We start from the raw sequence: 20,480 nt of genomic DNA, 5'->3' as shown, positions 1-20,480 counted from the left end.
TTGATATGCTATGTGGAAGAAGCCCTAATCCTTTTGTAATTGTACAATCTCCAAAGTAAATCCATGTTCTCCCATCCTCTGAAGCTTACATAAAAGCTTCTTTGGAAGCTTACATAGAATATTCTTTGGACCTTAAATATGACAGAATAATTCAGGTTCTAAATGACCCATTAGTAGCCATTCCTCTCATTCCTTTACTAACTTGAGTGTATTCATCCAGCTTATATTCTCTTTAAAAGTCTTGGATGGATTGAAGTGTAATTCATTTGAACCAGTCTTTGTGGAGATGAAATATGAATCCGACTGTTCTATGTTTATGGGAATAGAAAATAGATAAGACAAAGACTCTATCTTCAAGAGGTTATGGACTAACAGGAGAGAAAGTGAATAAACATTGCAGTATTTTGTGAAAAGTACAAGAACAGAAGTTAAAGATACAATGATAATACAGTGGGGGGGGAGGACAATGGATTTTGTCTAGAGGCAGGGGTCAGTGGATGATGTTTAGCTAGATTTCAAAAGATACATAAGAACATTTCAGAGTTGAAAAGAGAAAGAGATGGCCCGTCAGACCAGAGGGAATAGCGTGCATGAAGTTTCAAGAACTTGAAGCAGTAACAAGTAGAGAATTTTAAGCAGTTACCTGGTAAGCTGGATGTGGCTGGACAAGTATATAGGAATCAAGACATGCAGGTTCTTGTATGCCTGTCAAAGACATTTAGCCATTATTTAGCTTTAATCTTGCAGGTGATGGGAAGCTGTTGGGAAATTTTGAACAAGAAAATGACATGATTAGACTTATATTTTACTTGTATCAGAGATATGCTTCTTGGCAGCCTGTAGAGGAAAGGATGGAAGAAGCTGAGATTGAAAGTAAGAAGGCTAGATTAACAGTACGTGAAAGTGAAAGTGAAGTCGCTCAGTCCTGTCCGACTCTTTGCAACCCCCTGGACTGTAGCCTACCAGGCTCCTCTGTCCATGGGATTTTCCAGGCAATAGTACCAGAGTGGATTGCCATTTCCTTCTCCAGGGGATCTTCTCAACCCAGGGATCAAACCCCGGTCTCCTGCATTGTAAATATGTATATGATGGTAAAGCCATAGCAACTAAAGAAGGGTAACTGTTGACTTGATTCCCACGTTTCTTGCTTGGGAGACTATCTGTCCCTAAGTAAGCCAGGGAATAAGATAAGATTTCAGTGATTATTGGAGAAGATATAACTTCTAGTGAGATATGTTAGTGCAAATACCTAGTAGGCAATAGTTTCTCTGGGTCAGACACTTTGCATGAAAGTCTAGAGATGTTAATATAAAGATGAAAGGTACCATCATGTAGGTTTGGGGAATTTAGGATCCCTAGGGAAGAAGATAGAGACTGAGAAGACATATGTGGTCAAAAACATAGATATTTAAAGAGCAGGCAAAATGTTCCCAGCAAATGAATCATATACATGGGAAGAGAACCAAAAGCAAATGTCAGAGAAACAGAGGGCATAGGGTTTCTGCATGGAAGGAGTAATTGAAAAATAAAGCATCATAGTGAGACTACATTTTGGATTTGGTCATCAGATCGTTATCTGACAATGCAGCTATTATAATATTGTATGAGTGGAAGAAGCAAGTGTAAAGTTTTATTTTTTCTAAAAAGTTAGCTGGAAAGCAATATAATGTATTGAAGAAATTTCTCAAAGATGGAGAGGTTAAACACATATCTGAGCTGAAGGGAAGGATTCTGCAGAAAATGAGAGAGTTTGAAGGGGAAACAGATAAACCAAGGTTTAGAAATAAGGTGAAGAGTATGAATGGGTTTTTTAGCCTCAGTAATAGATATACAGGGGCTTTCTGGGTGGCTGAGAAGGTAAAGAATCTGTCTGCAATACAGGAGATGTGGGTTTGATCCCTGGGTCAGGAAGATCCCCTGGAGGAGGGCATGACAACCCACTCCAGTATTCTTGCCTGGAGAATCCCCACAGACAGAGGAACCTGGCAGGCTTGCAGTCCATGGGGTTGCGAAGAGTTGGACACAGCTGAGTGACTGAGAACAAAGATACACAGAACCTTCTTTTTGGCGACTTGAGAGAAGAAAAGCTTCCTGTGTATGGAGATACGTATTGTCATTATCATTAGAATGGCAGCATGCTGAGTCATTTCACCTCTGGTGGTCTCACATTTCTGTGGTAGGAGAAATAATTCAAATGAATAGAGTGGGACATTCAGGGATTAGATGGGGCTTTTGGACAGGGCGCAGATTTGGAATTCAGTTTTACTGGGAAAAAGAGGGAGTGTATCAAAGTGGAGCAGAGTAAGTGTTCTTGCCCTATTCATCATAAATTTGTCATGATAAATTTTCCTTATTTCTTATGTCATTTTCCACCTCTGAAGTATAACTGAATAACTAAGTAGTCTCTTGTCATTTTCTTTCTTAATTGTATTCTTTCTTATTTTTCCCCTCTCCTCTTCCCACTGCATCAATTCTCAGGATTTCCTGTTTTCCATCTTCAAAGTCCTGAGAGGCACCAAAGGGGAACATTCAATCTTGAGAACAGCCAGTTTACAGATTCACACTTGCTGTTTTGTTCTTACAACGTTTTTTTTCTTTTGCTGCTACATCTGCATGACTTGTCTCTACATTGATCTTCCAGTAGTCTCCTCTTTCTTTTTTTTTTTCTGAAATTTTGAAATCCTGCCGTAAACCTGTCAAAGTCCAATCTACTTCTTTCCTCATGCTCAGGAGCTTTGATGGAGTTTCACTGGCTTTATAAACAAACACTTGAAAGCTTGGGACACGAAGATATGTGAGACCTATGTCTTCTGTCTGGCTTTCTTCATGGAAGGGAAATGGCATACAGAAATTTCAACCTCATTTCTGCATATCATACCACCAAGAGAAAGACCTTCTTTCCCAGTCAAATAACACTTCTGAATTCAATAAGTTTGGACCAATCTGAACAGATCACTTTGGTCTAGATCTAGGCTTCAGACTATTTGGCCTATACTCAGATTATTGCATGTTTTACTGAGGTGAAGGGGATAAGATTACAATGATTGGTTCATATCAATTAGGATCAACTGGGATCTGAGGGTGGCGTCAATTCCACCTTAACCAAATGGATGGGAAAAAATGGAATTAATGTCAAAGAGTCAATAAAATGCTTAATAGTATAGGTTCAGTAGTGTTTCAGAGAAGAATTCACTATGCAGGAACATATCACGGGTATGTGACCTACGTAACTGCACACAATTATCATTCATTATACAGAGTAAACAGCCCGTGTACATTATACGCAGAATTGTTTTTGTTGTTGTGCTGTTTAATCTCTAAGTTGGGTCCAACTTAACTTTTTCATGACCCCATGGACTGTAGCTCGCCAGGCTCCTTTGTCCATAGAAATTTCCAAGCAAGAATACTGCAGTGAGCTGCCATTTCTGTTTCCAGGGATCTTCCTGATCCAGGGAGCAAACCCACATCTCCAGCTTGGCAGGTGGATTCTTTACTGCTGAGCCACCTGGAAGCCCTATGTATAGAATATGTAGAAAGTATATAAAAATAATTACCATACTTTTGGTCTTTCTCAACAAATCTAAATTTCAAGAGAAAGGCGATATAATCCTTTTTCTATCCCCCAACTGAGAGCAATAAATGTTTATGAAACAGAGGTTATTTTCCCAGGAGTACAAAGTGCTAACACCTGCCTTGCCAGGTTAGGCGATTTTTGTTTTTTTTCCTTATGTCCTCATAGTGATGCATCACGACATCAGCTAACATTAAAGAAACTACGTTTCTAATTCAACACCTGGTCCTCTGCAATTCACTTCTTTTTTTTTTATTATTTTTTGTTTTAAGCCAACCTTTGCACGCTCCTCTTTCACTTTCTTTTTTTTTTAATTTTTATTTTTACTTTATTTTACTTTACAATACTTTATTGGTTTTGCCATACATTGACATGAATCCACTACGGGTGTACATGCGTTCCCAAACATGAACCCCCTCCTACCTCCCTCCCCACAACATCCCTCTGGGTCATCCCCGTGCACCAGCCCCAAGCATGCTGTATCCTGCATCGGACATAGACTGGTGATTCAATTCTTACATGATAGTATACATGTTTCAATGCCATTTTCCCAGATCATCCCACCCTCTCCCTCTCCCTCTGAGTCCAAAAGATGGAAATGGTAATGCTAATAATCTCTGTACCTTGCTGGCATATACAAAAGCCTGGACCTTTCTGTTTCTGTTTGTTTATTGTTGCTTGCTCAATTGCTTTCTAATGCTGTTTGCTAAAGAACAAAGTAGCGATGTTTTAAAAATTCATTGTACATTTTAAATATTTACATTTACCAAATTAAAACTTTATAGAGCATAACATTATAATAGTGGAGTATATCACCTGATTCGGGTTTACCCAAATGTTAAATTCCAGGGTTTCAAATGTGAGAATGAGGCAAAACATTCCTACTAATTCCTACTCTGGCTGTGTCATGATTGCAAGTAACAGAACTATAGGGCCTTTCTATGCAATTTTTTGACTGTGGGCTGCACACCATAGTGGGTATTAATCATGTCATAGTCCTTGTGATGCAGTGTTGCAGTGTTGCATGTAATAACACAAGTCAATATCTACATTATTTTAATCCATTAACTTAAATGTTTTTTTCTCAGTCTTTTTATTCTTTTCATTTTATGTATTTATTTATTTTGCCTGCACTGTGCAGCATGTGGGATCTTAGTTCACTGACCAGGGATTGAACCTCTTCCCATTGCACTGGGAACATGGCGTCTTAAACACTGGACTGTCAGGGAAGTCCCTGATGCAATTTTTTTAAAGGGTCTAAAATTAGAGATACCAAGGGATCATTTCATGCAAAGATGGGCTCAATAAAGGACAGAAATGGTATGGACCTAATAGAAGCAGAAGATATTAAGAGGTGCCAAGAATACACAGAACTATACAAAAAAGATTTTCACAACCCAGATAATCACGATGGTGTGATCACTCACACTCACCTAGAGCCAGACATCCTGGAATGTGGAGGCAAGTGGGCCTTAGAAAGCATCACTACAAACAAAGCTAGTGGAGGTGATGGAATTCCAGTTGAGCTATTTCAAATCCTGAAAGATGAGGCTGTGAAAGTGCTGCACTCAATATGCCACAAAATTTGGAAAACTCAGCAGTGGCCACAGGACTGGAAAAGGTCAGCTTGCATTCCAATCCCAAAGAAAGGAATAGCCAAAGAATGCTCAAACTACCGCACAATTGCACACATCTCACATGCTAGTAAAGTAATACTCAAAATTATCCAAGCCAGGCTTCAGCAATACATGAACCATGAGCTTCCAGATGTTCAAGCTGGTTTTAGAAAAGGCAAAGGAACCAGAGATCAAATTGCCAGTATCCGCTGGATCATGGAAAAAGCAAGAGAGTTCCAGAAAAACATCTATTTCTGCTTTATTGACTATGCCAAAGCCTTTGACTGTGTGGATCACAATAAACTGTGGAAAATTCTGAAAGAGAAGGGAATACCAGACCACCTGACCTGCCTCTTGAGAAACCTGTATGCAGGTCAGGAAGCAACAGTTAGAACTGGACATGGAACAACAGACTGGTTCCAAATAGGAAAAGGAGTACATCGAAGCTGTGTATTGTCACCCTGCTTATTTAACTTCTATGCAGAAGTTAAATGGCACTCCACTCCAGTATTCTTGCCTGGAAAATCCCATGGACAGAGGAACCTGGTAGGCCGCAGTCCATGGGGTTGCAAAGAGTCGGACACGACTGAGCGACTACTTTCACTTTTCACTTTCCTGCACTGGAGAAGGAAATGGCAACCCACTCCAGTGTTCTTGCCTGGAGAATCCCAGGGATGGGGGAGACTGATGGGCTGCCGTCTATGGGGTCGCACAGAGTCGGACACGGTTGAAGCGACTTAGCAGCAGCAGCAGAGTACACTATGAGAAACGCTGGGCTGAAAGAAGCACAAGCTGGAATCAAGATTGCTGGGAGAAATATCAATAACCTCAGATATGCAGATGACCATCCTTATGGCAGAAAGTGAAGAGGAACTAAAGAGCCTCTTGATGAAAGTGAAAGAGGAGAATGAAAAGTTGGATTAAAGTTCAACATTTAGAAAACTAAGATTATGGCATCTGGTCTCATCACTTCATGGCAAATAGATGGGGAAACAGTGGCTGACTTTATTTTTGGGGGCTCCAAAATCACTGCAGATGGTGATTGCAGCCATGAAATTAAAAGACACTTACTCCTTGGAAGGAAAGTTATGACTAACCTAGACAGCATATTAAAAAGCAGAGATATTACTTTGTTAACAAAGATCCATATAGTCAAGGCCATGGGTTTTTCCAATGGTCATGTATGGATATGAGAGTTGGACTATAAAGAAATCTGAACACAGAAGAATTGATGCTTTTGAAGTATGGTGTTGGAGAGGATGCTTGAGCTCCTTGGACTGCAAGGAGATCCAACCAGTCCATCCTAAAGGAGGTCAGTCCTGGGTGTTCATTGGAAGGACTGATGTTGAAGCTAAAACTCCAATACTTTCACCACCTGAAGCGAAAAACTGACTCATTGGTAAAGACCCTGATGCTGCCAAAGGATGAGATGGTTGGATGCCATCACCGACTCAATGGACATGGGTTTGTGTGGACTCCGGGAGTTGGTGATGGACAGTGAAGCCTGGCGTGCTGGGATTCATGGGGTCACAAAGAGCTGGACACGACTGAGTGACTGAACTGAACTGAGAGCCCTTTTAGAAAATGAATAATAAAATAATTGCATAAGTGAGAACTTAAAACTCCTTTAAAGAAGGTAAACTAATATCATAAGTAAAATATGCTTATATCCATTTAAGTTAACAACAACTATCTTTAAAAACTGTTTCTTAAATTTGATTGCCCTGCCAAGTGAGAAGTTTGGCAAATTTCAGATCTTGTTAACCTTGTACCTGAATTCCTTGTACTAGAGCTCAAGCGTCTAGTACAGAGTCCCCACACAGGCCCTTTGTGTTTTTTTGTATGCATGAATGAATCACTGAGGCAAATAGCAAGAGTATCATGAATTATGATTCCATTTATAGCCAGGATAGTAATTAGCTGTTTGTTATGTCTGCTTTCCCTAAGGGGCTTCCCTCATAGCTCAGTTGGTAAAGAATCTGCCTGCAATGCAGGAGACCTGGGTTCGATTCTTGGGTAAGGAAGATCCTCTGGAGAAGAAAGTGGCAATGCAGTATTCTTGCTTGGAGAATCCCATGTGCAGAGGAGTCTGGCAGGCTACAGTCCATGGGGTTGCAAGAGACAGACACAGCTTAGTGACTAAACCACCAGTTTTATGTCTGCTTTCCATTTTGTCTTTATCTGAAATGGGAACTCCAGCCATTTATTCAGATGTCTGCATATTGGCATAAATACAATGCTTAGATATTTCAAAGACCACTGGACATTTGATTTGAGCCCATACGATACCTGCAAACATGGATCTTTACTGTGACCTATTGGGCCTCAAGCCTATGGAACAAGACCCATGATCTTAAAGGATGCCCTTGTGATGGTTCTCATCATATATTCATTTAGCTTGCTACTCCAGTCTCGATGCAAACTGGCCCAGCTTGAAGAATTGCTGTAGTCTATGAAAACGTGTGATCAGAGCACTGTGCTAAACATGATATGCTTGCAAGAGACAACTAATAGAGTCTCAGGCATATGATATGTGACCATTCATTTGGCAAATGCATTCTTTTCCGTGGAGTTAACAAAGAACAACAGAGAATGCACACTTTCACAGGAGACAAATAGTAATATTCATTTACAATTCTGCCCCAGAAATAGGTTAACTTGGGTAGCCTCTGCCATGATGTAGTCCAAGGAGATGTATACCGTGTGAAAGAAAGAGGTACCCCATAGAATATCACATTGATTCATTAGATTGATGACATTCTGTGATTCAATCAGAATGAGTAAGATTTATTAAGATTCTGGAGGCTGGGGTAAGACACGTGTACTTCAGAGGCAATAAGATAACTTGAGCAAAATTTTAAAAGGGTCTATAGTGAAGGCTGGGGTTTCCCTGGTGGCTCAGGTGATAAGGAATCTGCCTGCAATGCAAGAGACCTGGGGTTGATCCCTGGGTTGGGAAGATCCCCTGGAGAAGGGCATGGCAACCCACTCCAGTATTCTTGCCTGGAGAATTCCATGAACAGGAGAGCCTGGCAGGCTACAGCCCATTGGGTTGCAAAGAGTTGGACACGACTAAGAGACTAACATACATACAAACACACACACACGGTGAGGGATATGCTGATGTAACCCCTACAAAGTAAAAAATAAATTCCTACATGTTGATGCCTTATTACAGAGAAGGAAGTACAATGCTTGAAGGGGTTGTTGGGTTTTAGAAGCAACAGGTTTTACATGCAGGTCTACTTCTCTGACTGATATACCAGGGAACACAAAAGGCTGTCAGAACTGTAGAACCAAAAGCAGTCAAGGGTTCAGCAGAGAATTTAGGCCTCTGTCAAACAGCCCTGCCATTTGGGTCAGATGATCCATCCCAGCTGTGTTTGAAGAGTAAGTGGGTAAAAGAGTTTCAGTGTGGCTTTAGGGCAAGCCCCAGAGGAAGGATCCTAACACAGCCTCCTAGGGTTCTAGACCAGGACCATGCTAACAGCAGAGGGGAATTATACTCCTTTTGAGAAGCAGTCTCTTGTAAGTGACTGAGTCTTGGAAGATGTAGAAGAATCTCCATAGAGTTATCAGGTAATCAGGGCTTCCCAGGTGGGGTTATTAGAAAGAATCCAGCTGTTAACGCAGAAGATGCAAGAGATGTGGGTTCAGTCCCGGGGTTCGGATGATCCCTTGGAGGAGGGCATAGCATACTTCAGTCCAGTATTCTTGCCTGGAGAATCTCCATGGACAGAGGATGCTGGCAGGCTGCAATGTCCACGGGGCTGCAAAGAGTGGAACAACACTGAGCGACTGAGCTTACATGCACACATGCCAAGTAACCATGTCTCTGAAGCTGCTCATCATAAGCTAGGTACTGTCAGACCTGCCAAGCGTAATGTCAGAAGGGCCTCGGATGGTCTATCATAAGAAGAAAATGTAACTGAATTTGAGCAAGATCAGAAGGCCTGAATAAGATGCGTGGCCCAGATTCCCATATCACCCACCACTCTGGTTGCTTCTGAGACTGTCCTTCAGTTTTCATTTTCCCATGGCCATATAAGGGCCTTGTACATCCAGATCAAGGAAGAATAAAAAGCCTAAATTTGGTTTATGGAGGGATCAGCATGATATTCAGGTACGAACCACAGATGAACAGGGCCAGTGTTACAGGCATACTGGAAGGAAACCTACAGGGGGATCAGGGACGAGGATGTCTAGACTGGAGATCTGTGAATGAACGTAATGAAACAGGACTTGTGTGAAGATCTGTGTTATTGCATATCAATATCCACCAGAAAACATTCACCCTGGAGAGGCATGGAACACTAAGTAGGTAAAATGGTGCCACCAGTCTTTGTATTCAGCTCTCCTACAACGGACACGATGGGCACTTGGACAGGGTGGCCGTTTTGGCAAAATCGGAAGCTACGCAGTTGACACAGTGGACGTCCACTGAGTCAGACGACAGACATTTCTGTAAGTCCAAACCAGCAACCACAGAACCCATTGCTGAGACTCACCAAGACACTGTCCCTCAAGGAGACCAGCTGCGCACTGATGGCAAGTCATCTGTTTCGGTCCCCTTCATTCTAGAAGGGCCAGTGTTTCCCTTCGCAGAAAGGTACGCACATCTCAGATGTAGATTTGCTTTTTATCTCCATAGAGCCTCACACAGTGTGACTGTTCCGGGGCTAATATAGTGTAGATCTACCAACGGGAACTCTCGCACGATAGCCTTTGACCGAGGCACCCACTTCACAGGAGTGACCATGGAAGTCACAGGGTATGATCTGCATGACACACCAGACTGTGTAGAAGCAGCTGTCCTGACGGAGTGTTGGGGTGGATGACGGATGGCACAGTCTGATCCTTGGAGCAAGAGGAAATGATAGTAATTTTGCTGATTTTTCAGAGGGGTTGAAAACCATCCATTAATTCAAGGAACATCAGAGATGCTTATTCCAACCTCATGATTTCGCCTGGTTTCTTGATGTCTTCCAAAATACTGGGTAGAACATTAAGGTACCATCCCACAGGCATGAATATAAACCCCAATAAATAAATAAATGGGCTTTTAGCTGCACAAAAGATCCTTTAGTTTTCAGTTTTCCTGTAGAAAACAATGCCAGATGAGCTCTAATTGTGAAATTTTGTCCTGACCTTCTGTGGGAAAAAAAAAAAAGAATAAAAGTCAGATTTAGGAAATTAAATTCTTGAGCTAAATCCTCCTTTTTAATTTCCCCTCAAATAAAACTCTTCATGCAGTTTTGGACAAAGCATAATTTTGAAGTTTATATTCACTAAAACCAGCCTCAAAAGTTTAAAATTTTCAACCCCTTAAACAAGAAATATTTAGATCTCTGAACTTAGAATTTATTCAATTTTTTATCTTTTCCATTTATTTTATTCTATTCTATTTTATTTTATTAAAATGGATAGCAGGAGCCAGAAGACATGAATATCATTTCTGTTTATTTTGAGTTATTAATAAAAAGATTTTAGACCTGGCTTAGGAAATTCATGTTTCTTTTCAAATTATTTATCATTCTAATTTATTATGAGTGGAGATATTCAGAGTATATTTCTTCTGCAACATTAGAGAGTTAATCCTGATATTTAAAATTCAATTGAATATGCTTTTTTTTTCCCTTTACACTCAAGGTCTTTTGAATTTCAGTATTACACTAAATTTATAATTAGGGATCCTTTCTAGCCAAAAAGACATACTTGGTTACCTTCTGAACCATAGACAGTTTGTTACTTCATTGTTGCTCTAATATTAGCTATGCCCTTTTTTACTTCTCAACTAGATTTTGCAAACTTCCTAGCTCTCAGGTGGTTTTCTCCCTCAGTTTGCTCAGTACACAACTGATTAAGTGAATGATTCTGTCACAGTTCATGCACTAACCAACGAATTCAGCCAAACTGAAACACTGAGCTTGTACCATTTACCTGGGCCGCTGCTCCTGGGTGTGGGAAGGCCTTGTTATGAATTTCAATCTTTAGAAATCTTTCCCTTCTTTTCACATCTTGTTTCAAAGAAGTACGCATTTAGAAAAGGAAAATTCAACTGCAGTCAAGGGCCTTGGATCTTAATCCCAATTTTGTCTCTAATAAAGTGAAAGTGAAAGCCGCTCAGTCGGGTCTGACTTTTAACCACCCCATGGACTATACAGTCCATGGAATTCTCCAGGCCAGAATACTGGAGTGGGTAGCCTTCCTCTTTTCCAGGGGATCTTCCCAAACTAGGAATCAAACCTAGGTCTCCCACATTGCAGACGGATTCTTTTGCCAACTAAGCCACAAGGGAAGCCTCTAATAGGCTATTCACATATTGACTAGTTTTCCCCTCTCAGGGACTTCCCTGGTGGCTCGGATGGTAAAGAATCCACCTGCAATGCTGGAGACCTGGGTTCAATTCCTGGCCTGGGAAGATCCCCTGGAGAAGGGCATGGCAGCCCACTCCAGTATTCTTCCCTGGAGAATCCCCATGGACAGAGGAGTCTGGCGGGGTTGCAAAGAGTCAGACACGACTGAACAACTTAGCACAGCACACAGTACACGTCTCTCAGACAGTTTTTTCCCCTCTGTAAATTAAGACTATATGAACTAGATCAGTGATCCTTAGAGTGTTGTCCCTGGACCAACAGCATGAGCATCGCCTGGAAATTTGTTAGAAACGCAAATTCTTAGTGCTGACCCCAGATTTAATGAATCAGGAGATGGGTCCAAGTGACCTGTGTTTTAACACAGATTCTAGGTAGTTCTAATTCCTGTTAAAGTTTGAGAACCACTAGACTAGATATCTCCAATGTCCCTACTACATCTAAAAAACCTTTATTCTATAATATCTTCCTCTTAGGTTCTTTCATAGCATTTTATATCTCTCATATTACAAACATCACATTATACAGTGTGTTCGATTTTTTTTTTTAATTTATCCTCCATCTCTTACTAGATGTCCTTTTGTAGATTAATTTCATCTTTTTTAACTTTATATACTGGACAATGTCTAGCTCAGGGTCTTAAACATGTAAGTTGTTTGCTAATCTTTACTAAATTAAATTCTTCATTAATTTTATTGGAAACCAAAACAAATTAGAAAATGATTATTTAATTAAAATTTAATTGAGCTAATTCCAGGCTATAGTAAGGAAATAAGGAGAGGATGTGGAGGCCAACCTTGGATAAGCAGGAGAAAGACATCACCAAAATGAGGTGATCGAACTTGCACTCACATAGTTGGCTAGTAAATGAACATGAAGGATTCAAAATAGCCTAACTATAAAGAACCTTTACCCTTCAGAGTCTTCAACTGAGAAAGATTAAGCTTGGAATCTATTTATGTCCTGAAAATGTGCAATACACAGAGACGTAGGAGTAAGCATGATTTGAAATTTCTTTATCTCTTTTAATGATGTTGGGAGGGCTATATACTTTTTCTTTTAATAATTTTATGTATACATGTAGAGAGGGGGGGGAGAATTAAAATTATCTTTCTTCTTTTTGTCCAGTATTATGTGTGCTGCCCTTTCAAACATCTTCACATCTAGTTTTTGAAGACTAGCAGAAGTGTTTTATCAACAGCTCTAACTTCTTCTTCTGTCAGCCTCTGAAGGATTTTGTACTCTCTCTTCTCACTTAATTTAGATGGAAGCTGTTAGGAATTACTTTCAGGCCATGACATTTGACCTCCAGAGTAAAACAGTCTTCCCCTCCTGTTGTGCCCCATCCTATTAAGAGGCAATGACATCCTATGAACCTGAGGTCCAACAAGAGTTTTTAGTAAAAGAGCTTTTGACAGTTTTGGTCATGCATCTATGCTTATCTTGCTCCAGGACATAAAATCCTTCAGAACACTAAAGAACCTATTAGAAGACTGGGTGTTGATGAATCATTCTTAATCAATTGATATAGGACTTAATTTTTTATCTTAAATACATTTCCCTTCTGGGTTAAGTTGGCCTTAGAAATGTTTCAAATTCAGATACAATAGAGTGAAGAGGTGGAAGTGATAACTTTTTTTTTTTTTAATGATTTGACTCTTCTTTGTTATGCATTGGTTGATACTTTTACCAATTAACCTTATTTATTAGTTCTTGGTTAAAGAGAATATCTATTGGAGGAAAGATATTTTTCATCACATTTACAATACATTACAGAAGCTTTTACATTAGCTTTTATAAAAAATAATACAGTGATATAAATCTATACTTTTTCACTTTTAAAAAACTTATGTATAATTTATGAGTAATAGAATTCACCAACTTTAAATAGGCAATTCAATGTTTTGACAGCTATATTCATTCCTTTTACAAGCCTCCATAATCATGACATTGAATAACTGCATCTCTACGAAAAGTCCCTTTGTGCCTATTTGTAGTCAAAACCCTTCTTCAGGGGCTCAGCAGTAAAGAATCTTCCTGCCAATTCAGGGGACACAGGTTCAATCCCTGGGTCAGGAAGATCCCCTGGAGCAGGAAATGGCGACCCACTCCAGTGTTCTTGTGTGAAAAATCCCATGGACAGAGGAGGCTGGTGGACTACAGTCCCCTAGGGTTGCAAGAAGTCGGCTGGGACTCAGCACACACACACACACACACACACACACACACACACACACACACTCACATTCTAGGAACAATGATCTGCTTTCTGTTGAGTAGCTTTGTCTTTTGCAGGATTTCATAAAAATAGAATCAAATAGCATACAGCCCTTTTTGTTGGGCACTTTTCATTTTCATGCAATGGAGATTTATAAATGTTATGTGTATCTCAGTAGTTTATTTTTATTCCTAGATAGTATTCCATTGCATGGATATGAAATATTTAGTCAATATATGTATGGGTTGTTTCAATTTGCGGCTATTGTAAATAAAACTGCTGTAAAATTTAAGTAAAAAAGATATATTTTCAAAACTTAGGTAAACATCTAAAGGTGAAATACTGAAAAACAACAAATTTGAATCCATAAAATTTAGAAATACTTTGCTCTTAAATGATGCTATTTAAAAAATGAAAAGACACATCATAAACCGGGAGAAAATGTTAGCAATGCTTATTCTTGATTAAAAAAAAAAACAAAAACAAAAAGAAAAAAACCTTGATCCAAAATATATGAGGAATTCTTACAGCCTAATAACAAAATTTTTAAGTCAAAAGAATTAAACAAATATATGACAAACAAGACATATAAACAAAAATTAAACCATTAAAATATTCTGAGTCATAAATCATCAGGGAAATACAAATTAAAACACAATGATATAAAACACTAAAGCTAATGATACCAAGTGTTGACAAAGATTTGGGAAAACTGACACTTTTATGCAGTAGGAATAAAAAATAATAAAATTCTTTGGGGAAAAAGACATATGTGGTGGCTTCTTATAAAGTTAAAGATACATTTAGTATATCTATTTTTTAAATTTAGGCAATTTTTCATATCTCCAAGATTCCTTGTAATCATATATGCATTTGTTCATTATTCATTCCTATTAATTATTTATAGAATACTATGGAATCTACAAATACAATCAGTTAAGTTCAGTTCAGTTCAGTCACTCAGTCGTGTCCTACTCTTTGCGACCCCATGAATCGCAGCACGCCAGGCCTCCCTGTCCATCACCATCTCCCGGAGTTCACTCAGACTCACGTCCATCAAGTCCATGATGCCATCCAGCCATCTCATCCTCGGTCATCCCCTTCTCCTCCTGCCCCCAATCCCTCCCAGAATCAGAGTCTTTTCCAATGAGTCAACTCTTCACATGAGGTGGCCAAAGTACCGGAGTTTCAGCTTTAGCATCATTCTTTCCAAAGAAATCCCCAGGCTGATCTCCTTCAGAACAGACTGGTTGGATCTCCTTGCAGTCCAAGGGACTCTCAAGAGTCTTCTCCAACATCACATTTCAAACGCATCAATTCTTCAGCGCTCAGCCTTCTTCACAGTCCAACTCTCACATCCATACATGACCACAGGAAAAACCATAGCCTTGACTAGACGGACCTTAGTCAGCAAAGTAATGTCTCTGCTTTTGAATATAATTTCTTCCAAGGAGTAAGCGTCTTTTAATTTCCTGGCTGCAATCACCATCTGCAGTGATTTTGGAGCCCCCAAAAATAAAGTCAACCACTGTTTCCACAGTTTTTCCATCTATTTTCCATGAAGTAATGGGACTGGATGCCATGATCTTCGTTTTCTGAATGTTGAACTTTAAGCCAACTTTTTCACTCTCCTCTTTCACTTTCATTAAGAGGCTTTTTAGTTCCTCTTCACTTTCTGTCATAATGGTGGTGTCATCTGCATATCTGAGGTTCTTGATATTTCTCCCAGCAATCTTGATTCCAGCTTGTGTTTCTTCAAGTCCAGCATTTTTCATGATGTACTCTGCATATAAGTTAAATAAGCAGGGTGACAATATACAGCCTTGATGTACTCCTTTTCCTATTTGGAACCAGTCTGTTGTTCCATGTCCAGTTCTAACTGTTGCTTCCTGACCTGCATACAGATTTCTCAAGAGGCAAGTTAGGTGGTCTGGTATTAATTTTGCCAAAGGCATGATTATGAATAAGATTTCTTTCAACCATAAAGAGAAATAACTAGCATAATTACCAAATGTTGTTTTTCTGTCCATTTCTTATGCATTTTAAAGAGGGGGAAAATACTAAAATGTTAAATTTCCTATTTTATGAAAATTTGTTCTCAGTTTTAACTAACTTTGGCTTAATAAATATGCCTCGAAATGAAAAGGTACTAAGCAAAATAAAGGAATAATTTGATTAGATTAAGCCTTATACATATATTTTTCAGAAATAAAGCAAGTGTTTTTGATAACAAATTCATTTAATGCCAGATAGTTTTCATTTATTTGCCTTTGACAAAGTTGAGAAATGCCTATTTGAGCCTTTGGTTCATTCAAAATATTTGATGATACATTATTATGTGATTCATCGCATATAAATAGAAAATTTTTTTAATTGGTTCTTTTTCTCCATGAACTTCTTTCTGTTCGCAAATATGCATTTATGTAAACAGTGTTTATAAGTGTTAGCTTCTATAAACATAAATTTTTTAAAATCAGAATTAAAATTCACATTGTAATCTGCTTTATTCAAGCAATAATTAATATTCAAGAATGAATATATGAAATACTAAATGAAAACTATTCTTATCCATGTCATTAAATTAGTCACATATTTATGTTATTTTATCAGTTGGCAGTAATAAACATTAAAATGAAATAAATAACTCTAGACAAAATGTTTTAGCCCTTACTGCTGTAAGATTCCAGGAAATTGAACATATATATAAATTAAAATTTTTATAATTTATTTATATTCAGTCACCATGGAAGCCCATATTATTATATACATTATTTTATTTAAATATAATTATATTGCATATAATGCACCATGTTCTTATATATGAAATTATACATTAAAATTTACTTAAAATTTATATGATCTATGAAATATTTTGGTTGTAGAAATGATATTAGGACAATCAAGAGAATATTTTTAGGTGTAAGTCTGTATTTGAAAAAATCAGTAGAAGAATTGAAAAGGAAATGTGAGTTCAAAAATTTTTAAAAATGATGGAAAATTTCTGTCAAAGAACAGCTTGTTCATGTATATATTAATGGAACATGGTTGGTGAAATACTGCTTTGCAATTTGAATTCCACTGGATATAATATACTTAAAAGGGAGACATAATTTTATTTCTAAAAATCAATATTTATAATATAAATGAAATCCTTTGTAACTATAATATTGGTGATGAAAAATTTCAGATATCAATTTAAAAGAGACAAGAGAGTACAGGATTTTATAATCTTTTTACAGGGTAAATGAGAAAAAATGCTGTAGGTCAGTGTTTTAACCACCCAATCTCGGTAAGATGTGCTATCTTGGAGTAGCCTGTGCTTTCTCCCATACGATTTACTACTTTTTTAACAGTCTATTCACTTATCTGCTTCTTCCATTGAGCAGGAAGCTCTTCGTTGTCTCAGGTGTCACGTCTTAATGTAGGCAGCCTTGAGACAGAGGTTGTCAATGAATGTTTTTTGACTGAATGCACAGATGAATGTATGTGTTTTGGAGGCAGATTTCTCACTCTGTGTGTGTGTGTGTGTGTGTGTGTGTGTGTGTGTGTGTGTGTGACACTATTTGTGCTTTGATCCTTACTTCTGATTAAGATCTTCATGATGAAATCATCATCATACCATAGCAGAAAGAATAATATATTAAGATTTTGGATATAGTCCAGTCCCTGGCAAAGTAACTAAGTAACTTAGGCAAGTCATAAATTCGTAGGTCCCAAATTTCCTTATTTGTAAAATGAGGGCCTTTAAATGGGTGCATTCTTAGGTCCTTTCCTGTCTTAAATTGATTTTATTTTCCTCTGGACTTCCCGGGTGGCTCAGATGGTAAAGCGTTTGTCTACAATGTGGGAGACCCAGGTTCGATCCCTGTGTGTGGAAAATCCCCTGGAGAAGGAAATGGCAATCCACTCCAGGACTATTGCCTGGAAAATCCCATGGACAGAGGAGCCTGGTAGGCTACAGTCCACGGGGTCGCAAAGAGTCGGACACGACTGAGCGACTTCACTTCTGTAGTCAGAAGTTACTTATTTCCTAAGTTACTTATTTTCTCTGTATTCACAAGTGAGAGTCAACGGGAATCACTGCAGCCTCATTGCCCTGGTCGTGATTTTGCTGTCCTTGGTAGAAAAGAACTGTGCTGTGCTTAGTCACTCAGTCGTGTCAGACTCTTTGTGACTCCATGGACTATAGCCCGCCAGGTTCCTCTGCCCATGGTGATTCCAGGCAAGAATACTGGAATGGGTTGTCATGCCCTCCTCCAAGGGATTTTCCCAACCCAGGAATAGAACCCAGATCTCCCGCATTGTAGGTGGCTTCTTTATCATCTGAGCCACCAGAGAAAAGAAATAATAGTGACTAAAATTAACAACAACAACTATGATCACTGAGTAATTACATTTAACACTAAAAAGGACTTTATACATTAGCTAGTTCTACTTTTATTTTCAAAATCAGAAAGAGGTCAGGGAATTTTAAATCACTTGTCCAAGGTGACACAGAGCTATTAACAAAGCTTAGTATAAAATTTGGTCTCATTCTCAATCCAGTACTAGTTTCATCAATAATGATTCAAGAGTCAAGTTTTAGAGTCAAACATCTGAATTCAAATCTCAGCTGGAGAGCTTTAGGAAAGTTGTTTAAAATGTTCAGTTTTGAATTCTCTTCTTGTGAGTACGCATGCTCAGTCACGTCTGACGCTGTGACATCAAGCACTGTAGCCCGCCAGGCCTCTTTATCCGTGGAATTTTCCAGGCAAGAATACTGGAGTGGCTTGCCATGCCCTCCTCCAGGGCTCTTCCAGACCCAGGCCTCACACCCACATCTCTTGCATTTCCTGCACTGGCAAATGGGTTCTTTACCACTGAGCCACATAATGAAATAATAATACCGTAACTCATAGCTCGTTTTGAGATTGCTAAAGAATGGCTGCAAAATGCTAAGAACATAGAGTAAAATCCAAATAAGTGATACTTATGATGATTATTATACCACTCAGTATAAGGCTATAATATATCAAGCTGATAATGCTAATTTTATCTTAATATCACATAATTGTGCCTATAAATTTAACTTTTGATGCTTTAAATTTTACTAAATATCTTTAGAATGATAATGAACTCACAATCTAAAAGATAATTATTTCTGAATCTATCTTCTTATCTATATATCAATTGTATATAAATTTGATTCAAGAAATAGTTATTGAATATTCTGTGCTGGTCTCTGGGTTAGGCACTGGAAATTCACATAAGAATAAAGCAAAATCCATCCTCTAACTTTAATGAATTTCAAGATGACATTTTGAGTAAAAGGTCCTAATAAGTATATGAATCAATTCTTTCAGGAATTTCACCAGGTGCTACCATACTGAAATTAAGAAATTGGAAAAAAAAAAAAAGAAATTAAGAAATTGGCTTTGCAACCTAAGATCCCTGTAGTACAGGACTTGTCCCTTTTTATATTAAATTGCCTCATCTTACATGACATCAACTGACATGTAATGATAATGTCAGATTTCCCTTAAGTGATGAGAAATTCTAACTCCATGAAACCTAAGTTTACTTAACCCATTTGAAAGACATCTTGGACTTGGTGTCTATCTGAAAAGAGAGAAGAAGGATGAGAACACAACAAGATTCAAAATTACAAACAAAGCAAATCAGAATTACAAACTACTCTGTTGCTCAAAACAGTTTGGATTTTGTAATCAGAGCTCTCCCAGATGTTCTCAAAGAGTCCCAGGGCAATTATGAGAAAAATAAGGAGATGAGGCTACAAGAGAAATGTATATCCTGGGGATTTGTTTTGTTATAACAAAACTTTTTAAAAGTCATTTGTCAAAGTCACTGGAGAACTGAGGACATTTAACATGGCTTATAAAACCTCAAACAGTGCTCTCTTTTTAAAAATTGAAAAAGCTGCAGGCTTTTTTGATTAGCCTTTTCCTTGTAATGTCAGATTACCACTTGCCATAAATAGGAGTAAGAGAGGATGAGAAAGAAAATTTGTCACAAGACAACAGTGAGATGGAAGTTGGAAGCAAAATAGAGTTTATACTTGAAGACATATTTAAAAACATAACACATGTATACATGTAAATAAGGCATCGACTACAAGAGCAACCTCCCATTTTTGGTTTTGAACAAAGAGCACATTCTGTGGATTTTAAGTCTGTAAACATCAGGAACTAATCTCTTACATAAGCCATTTCTATTATCTTCTCCTAAGTTGAGGTCATACACTAGGGAGATAGGAGTGGGCTTTTTATTTCACACACACCCATTGCTGGCTGACTCTAATATATAAGTAAATTTATTACTCCATTAATTACATGAGCTGAAAATGATTCTTATTTATATCAGTCAGAAGAATGCAAAACAGGCTTTATAATAAGTAAAGGTAGAAATTTAAAATATTTTGAAGACTTTTGTAAAAGAGCAGTTAGGGCAGAGTCTGCTGCCAGCTGTAGGACTGCTTTTAATTAAAACCTTGTTCAACATGCTTACGGCAGAGTTTTCTTATTTTCCTGTTATATAAAGATGTACTGAATCAGCAATTATTAAACTCTCGATACATTATAAAATTTTCTTCTGAGACTATTTATCCAACAAAATCAGATGTGATTCATTAGATAATAGCACTAGCAGGAAGAATGTTCCTGTTTTCCCTTAGTTATAGGTCTTTCGTGACTATGGAAAACAAA

This window comes from Ovis aries, chromosome 3 (assembly GCF_016772045.2).
Source record: "Ovis aries strain OAR_USU_Benz2616 breed Rambouillet chromosome 3, ARS-UI_Ramb_v3.0, whole genome shotgun sequence".
Lineage (NCBI taxonomy): Eukaryota > Metazoa > Chordata > Mammalia > Artiodactyla > Bovidae > Ovis > Ovis aries.
This window is presented reverse-complemented; position numbering follows the sequence as displayed.